Raw genomic sequence first — 9,371 nt, 5'->3', positions numbered from 1 at the left:
CCCCAACAACAATAGGGTTTAGTTCACCATAGACATGGTGAAACTAGATGAAAAATGGAAGAAGAATGGAAAAGCAAACCCTAGAAAAGATGAAAAGGAGCCTAAGCATCCAAGAGGTCCTCTCCAGAGAGCGAAATTAGGTTTGGCCGTTCTCCCCTGTCAAAAGAATGACTCTGAACTCGAAATAGGGGTATTTATAACCAAGAAAAGTAACAAAATTCAAGCCCAAGCCCATCATAGAACCACCCGGCGCCAAAAATGGCCGCCCGGCGGTTTCCCATAAGCCTCAGAACCGCCTGGCGCCAAAAACAGCCGCCCGGCGCTCCGGTCAACCTTTTCTGGTTGACTGGTTGACTTTTCCTGGTTGACTGTTGACTTTTCTGGTTGACTGGTTGACTGTTGACTTTTCTGCATTCTGGTTGACTTTTCTACACTGCAACCGTTTGATCTTCAACCTTTCTTTCCTTTTCTTGAGTCTAAGACCTTCATCTTCAACTCCATTCTTCACTTTCTAAAAAATGCTACAAAACAATGCAAAACAAGCATAAAATCGCTAAAAACAGTTTTTGACTCTCTCCAGACTCATTTATTGAGTTTTGCTTGATTCTAAGCTCATTCCGAGTAGTAAAGGGTGTAATTTGGTCCAAATTGACATATGAAAATAACTGTTTTTCAACCTTCATCAAAAGCCTAAGAATTGTGAAAAGAGTGGATTGTTATGCTCTTCTCTACCAGAGATACAAAACCTAGAGCCCTATGGTCCTTTAAATAAGGTCAGAAAAGCGCAAAAACAGGGCCCGGTCCAATAGAGTCGAAACAGAGTAGAAACAGGGCTTGATCCACGAAAAGTCGACGCTCAGGCACCCAAGGAGACCGCTTGGGCGGTGAAAAGACCTCATGTAAGGCTCGGGCTTTCAGGTTCGCTGCCCAAGCTACGAGACCATGCCGCCCAGATGGTCAGGGAGGGCGCTCGGACGACGGACGTCGATTTTCCTTGCTCAAGCTTCGGTTCAGGGCGCCCGGGCTTCGTGCTATCCCTCCTTCTGGTGCTTTTTTAGGCCCTTTTGAGCTCCATCTTCTTGGCTCTTCATCTCTGGTTCCAATATTACTTCAATCTCTCCCAAAACAAAGGGAATTAGTCATAAAATCATTGAAATCAACCTCAACTCTCTTATTCACACAATTTATTGAAAAAGTATGAGTGCAAGCAAGTTTTGTAAGTGAAAAAGAGTGCTTTTAGTATCAAAATCACATCACAAATAACAGTGTTTTAAACCGTTATCACAATCCCAAACTTAGAACTTTTCTTGTCCTCAAGCAAAACAGAATGTAACTTAGCTTTTCAGAACAATCACTACAATGACTCAATAGTTTTCAAAAAAATTTCTTTCCAAGGCAAGAAATCACTTTTATCAATTCAACATAAAGATCTCAGTCAAGATGTGTAGATGCCTTAATTCAATCAAAATCCATGTGATGCTCATACACTTTCAAAAGGTGTTATCCTTAAGAATGATCAATCAACCAAGCAAAGATGCAATCAGAAATTCAAAGAACTACTCCTCACCGAGGAAGGTGTTTGACTCAAGCACTCAGAAGTGTATCACTCATGCACTCAAAAGTGTGTAGTGAGGTGTTGGTGTCTTTCACTCTACTATCACAATGTCACACAAATTAATTTTGTCTTTCATTTAAGCATAATCAAACATACTCACAAGCAAGTCATCATCACAAGGGTTTTTCATGGCTTGTAGCTTGGCTGGGCTAAGAAGGAAATTGGTTTTTCTAGTCAACAAAATTCCTTGAGTTAAGAGAGACATTTATGAATTTATCTTTTAAGCACAAACTCTCTTTCTTTTTCCCAGCTTTCCCTTGCAGTGAGCTTTTTTTCCTTTTCTTTTCATTTTTTCTTTTCTTTTCTTTTGCCTTTCTCTTGCTTTTGTTTTTCAATCGCTCACTACTCAAAGAAGTGGGTTGCTACCTAGCTACCCCAAACTTGAACCTTTATCAGTACCTCATCAAATGTTCTCAACTTAACCGAAGGTAAAGATTTTCAAAATGGCTTTTCAAAACATGCATAAGGTCAAGGTTCAAAGGTTAGAACAAATTATTCTCTTTTCAATGAGCAAAAATTTTGTGAAGGCTGAAAGAATAAGGGTTAACAAAAGATTGCCTTGATCATATGGAAACGGCAAGCAAGTAGTTCAATCACAGAAAATTTGGGCAAAATCATTCGTGCTTTCAAAGTAATAGCAATTATTTACAAACAACTCTGAAGCCACAAACTCACACAGGTAAACTCACAAGTCACAGAATTCAGAAAAACACACTGCTCAGTATCTCTATCAAATTCTATCTCAAGCACCTATTCCACACAGTGTGAGTCATCACCTATATCACATCATGCATCATCTCAACATCAATCAGTACCCCAGAATCTCACAAAGCAATACTCATCACAAAACAAGAACAGTTGAATAAAGCAGTTCAACACATTCAAGCAGAGCACAATAAAACAAAACAAAAACAAAAACAAAAATTAAATTTAAAAAGAAAAGTGCAGAAAACTGGGTTGCCTCCCAACAAGAGCTTCTTTAACGTCACTAGCTTGACCTAGTCTTTCTCAGCATCCATCAGTAGATGCTGATATTTGAATCCTTTTAGAATCCTTCAGTAGATGTTGTCATAGCTGCAAAACAAAAATCAAATCCACACCACACAACTAAAAAAAACAAAAAAATTAGAAACTGGGTTGCCTCCCAGCAAGCGCTTCTTTAACGTCACTAGCTTAACCCAATAAGTTTAATTAGTAGAGTCTCCTTCAGTAGACACTTGATCACATGTAGCTGCCCGGTGCCTTAATTGCTTCCTTTTCCTGGGCACCTCTTTTCTTTTTGTTGAATTTCTTAAGGATTTTAATATAACCAGGAAATTGCTGCAGTGTTCCAATCACAGAAATTTTAATCTCCAATTTCTTGAAGACTCCCATGAAACGCTTGAACTGTTTCGCCTTCTTCTTTCTATGATGATTCTTTGGGTGAGGCAGAGGTTTTTCACATGTTTCTTCTTTTTTTCTTTCATCCCTCCTTTTCTGCATTTTTCTTTTCTTCCTTAAAAGACTCCTTGGGGTAAAGAGGAAATTTTTTAACCTTTTCCTTTTCTCTCTCAACCTCTTCTTCTTCTTTTCTTTCTTCTTCCACATTCTTTCCTTCTTCTTTTCTCTCAACCTCACTTTTTATCTCTTTTACTTCATCTTTTTGTTTTTCACTCAATCTTTCTTCTTCTTCGCTCTCTATTTTTCTCTCATCCTCTCTCTTTTCCTCTTTTTCTTTTTCTTCTCTTTTCTTTCTTCTTCCATATTCTTTCCTTCTTCTTTTCTCTCAACCTCACTTTTTATCTCTTCTACTTCATCTTTTTGTTTTCCACTCAACCTTTCTTTTTCTTCTCTATCTATTTTTCTCTCATCCTCTCTCTTTTCCTCTTTTTCTTTTTCTCTCAGCCTTTCTTCCTTTTCTTCATCTACTTTTTTCTCATCTAAAACCTCGTCACTTTTGTGGACAACATCCTTGCATTCCTCTCTAGGGTTCATGTTGTCCTTGATATAATCCAGCTTCTGTATTATGAACCTACAATGCGCCTCCATCCTTTTAGATGTTGCTTGAGTGCTTTCCCGAATTAAGATAGATTCCTGCTTGAACTGCTTGAGAGCCTCCTCAAGCTTTGTAGTATTGTTGGCTTATGGTAGTCTAGTAAATAGTCCACTAGCTTGCACAAATTGGCTTTGATTCATGCTTGAGTGAGGTTCCCACCAGTGGTTGAAGTTACCTTCGTAGAATTGCATCCTGCACAAACTAAACAAAAAATCCTAGAAAACACTACTAGCACAAAAACAAAAATAAAAAGAATAGAACACAAATTAAAAATAAAAACAAAATTAAAAATAGGAAGAAAAAAATAAAAACAAAAACAAAAATAAAGTAAAAGTTAATCAAGAATCACACAAACAGAGTAGCTTAAATCGTGAGTCCCCGGCAACGACGCCAAAAACTTGTTGGGGGCAAATTGGTAAGTGTACTGAGTCACACAAGTAATATAAAATGGTAAGACCAAATATCGTATCCCAAAGGACTCTAGGCGCTAAATAGTCTTGTGATAGCAAGATTAATTAAGACTTAAATAAAATAAAAAGGGATCATTGGGTTTGGATTCAAAAACATAAAATAAAATATGAATGCAATTGATTAATAGCAAAGGAGCACATATATGAACGAATGTTGATTAATATGAGATGGGTATGTTGTTGGGGTTAGATTTCATCAAGTTCCCACTCATGTATATAAGAATTCTTCTTTATGCATTAATGCCAACATCACTCACTAAATTACCAAAACCCGATCCCTCGGTGAATAAGCCTGTTCCAAATTACCAGTTCATACAATTCCTAACATTCCTGGTAATAAGATGTGAAGATCAAAAGATTAAGACGACCAAGACTCCTACCCTCATCGCTGAGCAATATTACTCTTGGGAGTAATTCAACAAGAACCTGAATTGTAAGGAACCTCCCGCCACTAATGCAATTCATAAATCATGCTAATGAATGAGTTAAACACGACAAGCATTGAAACAGATGAATTACTCTAACAATTAATGAAAAAGCATATGGAAATAAGAATCAATTCAAATACATGAGAGTTTACAAGGTTACATCATCCCCCAACAACAAATAGAAATTAGTTCCCCATAGATATGGGGGAACTCTATGAACAATGGAAGAGAATGAGAATGAGAAAGCATAAGAATTGGGAAAAGAGTGTATTGTTATGCTCTTCTCTGCCAGAGATACAAAACCTAGAGCCCTAGGGTCCTTTAAATAAGTTCAAAAACACGCAAAAACAGGGCCTCGTCTAATAGATTCAAAACAGAGCAGAAACAGGGCCTGATCCACGAAAAGTCGACGCTCAGGCGCCTAAGGAGACCGCCCGGGCGGTGAAAACACCTCATGTAAGGCCCGGGCCTTCAGGTTGGCCGCCTAAGCTTTGAGACCCCACGGCCTAAGCGGCCAAGGAGGGCACCCGGGAAACGGACGTCGATTTTCCTCGTTCAAGCTTCGATTCAGGGCGCCCGGGCTTCGTGCTGTTCCTTCTTCTGGTGCTTTTTTAGTTTTGAGCTCCATCTTCTTGGCTCTTCATCTCTGATTCCAATGTTACTTCAATCTTTGTCAAAACAAAGGGAATTAGCCATAAAATCATTGAAATCAACTTCAACTCTCTTATTCACACAATTTATTGAAAAAGTATGAGTCTAAGCAAGTTTCTAAGTGAAAAAGAGTGCTTTTAGTATCGCTCACATCACAAATAACAGTGTTTTAAACCGTTATCACATAACAAATGTTTAAATCATTAACATGTTAGTGTTAGATTTTTTTAATCCATTCATGGTTAGTGAAATAAGCTTAAAACAGATTAATAGTTTAGTTTCTAGTAATTATAATTGATTACATAAATGGTATAATCTATTAGAATAAGCCAGGACACTTAGAAAGTTAAACTGGAGAAAATAACTTTGTTATAATCGATTACATAAGTTACATAATTTGTTATATAAGTAACATAATCTGTTAAGAAAGGCAAATGGATGACTAACTAGGTTAAGTGGCAATATAATCGATTATATAAGTTCAATAATCAATTAAAATTGAATGCAAGGTCTAATCCATTACACAGATAGCCTAATATGTTAAGTCTGTCAAAAGAAATAGTTATAGGCATAAGTGTTGAAATAATAGATTATACATGTGTTATAATATTTTAAAACAAAGGTAAAAGCATAATAGATTATGCTGATAATATAATCGATTAAACTACGTCAGGATTTGAATTTTCTATATAAACCTGACTGGAGACCTGTTTCATTAACACTTTAATTTTTAAATAATGACACACTTTCTGAGTTTTGTGTACAGGGTCTCTCAAGAACAATTCTTGGAGGATTTCACGCTTCATTGGTGATCATACATTCAAAAATTCATTTAAGATCAAGTGGGCTTCACTGTTATTATAAATCTACACTTGAAGAATGTGTTCTGATAAGTGTATCATTGTTTCTACATTGTGTAGTACCTTTGCGAGTAGGCCAAGTTAGAGATTGAAGGTTTTCATCTCCTATATTGGGTGAGAGTGAGTGTTTTCCTCCCTTATTTGTGTAATAATCTGATTTGAGAGTGGTGAGGATAGACATTGAGAGTCTTGTTGTTTTCTTAACTTAAATTTGATTTAGTGGAAAGCCTCTCAACTCAGGTTGTTGCGAGAGGACTGAATGTAGGCTTTTGATAAGCTGAATCAATAAAAACCTTGGTGTTCTTTGATCTTTCTTTTACATTTTCTTTACATAGTTGATTCATTTAATCTTTGGTTATTGATTTCAAGTTTTGAATAACTCTTTAAAGATTTGAAAAAGATTTTCGAAAAAGGGTTAAATCCAATTCACTCTCCCTCTTGGACTAAGATATAAGGCTTCTTATTTCTAACAGAGAGTTTAAGAACTCAAGAGTTAGAGAGAGCATTTGAGAGAAGTGAGAGTGAGAGCTTAGGATTTTCAGAGGAGTGAATGAGTTGGGAATGTAAGGAGTAGAGTCGACTTTAAATAGAGTGGATTGTTAGCCATGGTCGATTGTGATTTATCTTTTCCATTTAATGCACTTTGTATTGCTTGAATTTGGAAAGAGATATTGTATCTCTCAAAGATCGAGATATTTTGGAATGCAGCGCTAGTGCAGCGGATAATTATTGAAAGAATGACAGAGTCAGAGATTTTGTCTTCTTGAGGAAGAGAGAGAGGGTTGATATTAAGAAGTAATGGCTTGATTGACACACAAAAGATGATGAGAGGATTTAGGAAAAGATTTAGATTTTGAAATCTGGTGACCTGTCATTTGGAGATATTGGAAATCCTATACAATTTCTCGAGATGAGTTAAGTATTGGACACAACTTATGCATGTATGAAGTTGTCTTGTAGACGATTTGTCTTAGATGATGTTATATATGACATCATTTAGATGATGAGTCTTTGACGTTTGTCTCTAGATGCTATTTAAGTACACTAAACATGTTGAGTTAAATTTAATCAATGGTTCTCATACCAAGAAAGGTGATTAGACGATAAAGTTTATCTTTAACTAATGGTTTAGTGAATATGACAATTAGTTGATTCTCTGTGTTTACATATTGCAAATCCATAGTTCCCTTGTTAACATGATCACGTTTGAAATTATGTTTGACCTCAATATGCTTTACGCGTGAGTGCAATGTAGGATTCTTAGATAAATTAATTGCAGCATTATTATCACAATAGATAGGGACCTAACCTTCAAAGTAGTTGTAGTATTTTAGTTTATTCTTGATCCAAAGCAATTATGAGCAATAGTGAGGGCAAATATATATTCTGCTTCTGCAGTTGATAATGCAATTGTGTTCTGTTTCTTGCTTAACCATGAGACATGGTTTCTCCGATGAAATGGTAGCCTCCACTTGTGTTTTTGCGCTCTACTTTGTCTCCAACATAGTTAGCATCACAATAGCCTTCTAATTTTAAGTTTTCGCTTCCTTTATAGCATAGGCCGAGATTGGTTGTTCTTATTAGATAATGAAAAATACCCTTAACAACATTAAGATAGGTTTCTCTAGAATCTGACTAAAATCTTGCACATAGACAGATGTTAAATATTATGTTAGGTCTAGACGCAGAGAGATACAAAAGTGAACCTATCATTTGAAGATGAGTGGTGTTGTCCACTTTTGTTGAGCTTTCGTCTAGCCCTTTCTAGTGTTTTTCAAGTACTTCATCTTGCTCATCACTCTTCTCATTCGCTCTTGATAAAGCATGTTTTCATCCATTCTCTCATATCTTCACCATTTTTCTTAGGTTGAAGAGCATCAAACAATATATGCACTGGGTAGAGTAGAGTTAATATTTTATGGTCATTCTTGAACATACTCTCTCTTCATTTTTCCCTCTTCTTTTTATTTTTCACCTCTTCTCTCTTATGCTTTTTCCAACTCTATCTTCTCTTTAGTTAATCTTTGCTAGATGACCGTTAGATATTGAGTAGATATTGAGATAGGCTTCATAGACTTTTTTGCTAGCTTGATCAGACATAGGTCTACGTTGTAGAGTAGCAAAGCTTTTTCATATAAACAACTTGTACAATCTTCTTGGGCAAGAAGCTTTGATGAAGCATTCTAAGCATGTTTTCTTATCTCTCAATGTCTTTCTATCCTTTATGCAGAACTTCTGAGTTAAGTTGGGTGTTCTCATTTCCTGCACAAACAAAGATAGCAAAGTATTCAAGCACAAAAACACTTTTCCGTACAACATTAAATGTTTTATTCGTTGATGATCGTAAAACGTAAATATTTGCATATGTGAACATCTTTTAATTAATGCATCGTTTATTATCAAGTTAACTTAGAAGGTGTAGATGAAATATTCTTTAGATGCTTGTCTTATAAAAGTATTTACATAAACTTACGTCTATGTTTGAGCAAGGTTAGTGCTTAGATGCTTTATCATAAGATAATGCATATGTTATTTAGATTAGACACTATAGAGTATAGATATTCTGTCCGAAGTTTTTATCGTTGAGTGCAAGTTTGAGCTAGCATAATGCTTAATAAGATGACTAACATTTATCCTAACGCACTATATTCTATATACGTTTCGATTACGTTTAATGCCTCATAGAGTTGGCTTAATCTCTCTTTGAGAATCATCAAACACCACTCTTTTCCATCTTATATCACCTTGGCCGAGAGCCTTAGCCTTTTCTCCCACCAAAGTTTTCACCATCTCACCATTCTAGCCATATCTATGGCATCTATTATAGTTTTAGCTCAACCTAGCTAAGAGAAGTTATAATCCTCGACAACTAGGAGTGGGTAAACTTGGACTAGGTAAAATTGACTAGGGTTGAACTAGGAATGGTTAGAATACTTGGACTAGTCAGGATTGACTATGGGAACTAAGAGTAATTTAATATACCCGAACTAGTCAGAATTGACTAGGGTACCAAGAGTAGGAATAATACTTGCAACCAAGAGTGGGTTAAACTTAGTTGTAATCTTGGATAAGATTAGTGGAACCTCGCAAGAGTTCTTGATCGAGACTAGACATAGCTCAAGTTCAGTGAAGTAGTATTAAAACACATGTGTTATTATCTCTTTATTTGAATCGTTTTCCTAAAAAGCTTCATTGAAAATACAATCGTCTAACAACTATATCAAATAGTCTAACCCCTACTACAGTTGACAAGCGTTATTTTGTGAAAGAGTTTTGAAAACACTATTCAACACCCCTCTAATGTTTTCCTGT

Source organism: Vigna radiata, chromosome 8 (genome assembly GCF_000741045.1).
Source record: "Vigna radiata var. radiata cultivar VC1973A chromosome 8, Vradiata_ver6, whole genome shotgun sequence".
Classification (NCBI taxonomy): Eukaryota; Viridiplantae; Streptophyta; class Magnoliopsida; order Fabales; family Fabaceae; genus Vigna; species Vigna radiata.
The sequence above is the reverse complement of the archived record's forward strand: the minus strand, read 5'-3'. Positions refer to the sequence as shown.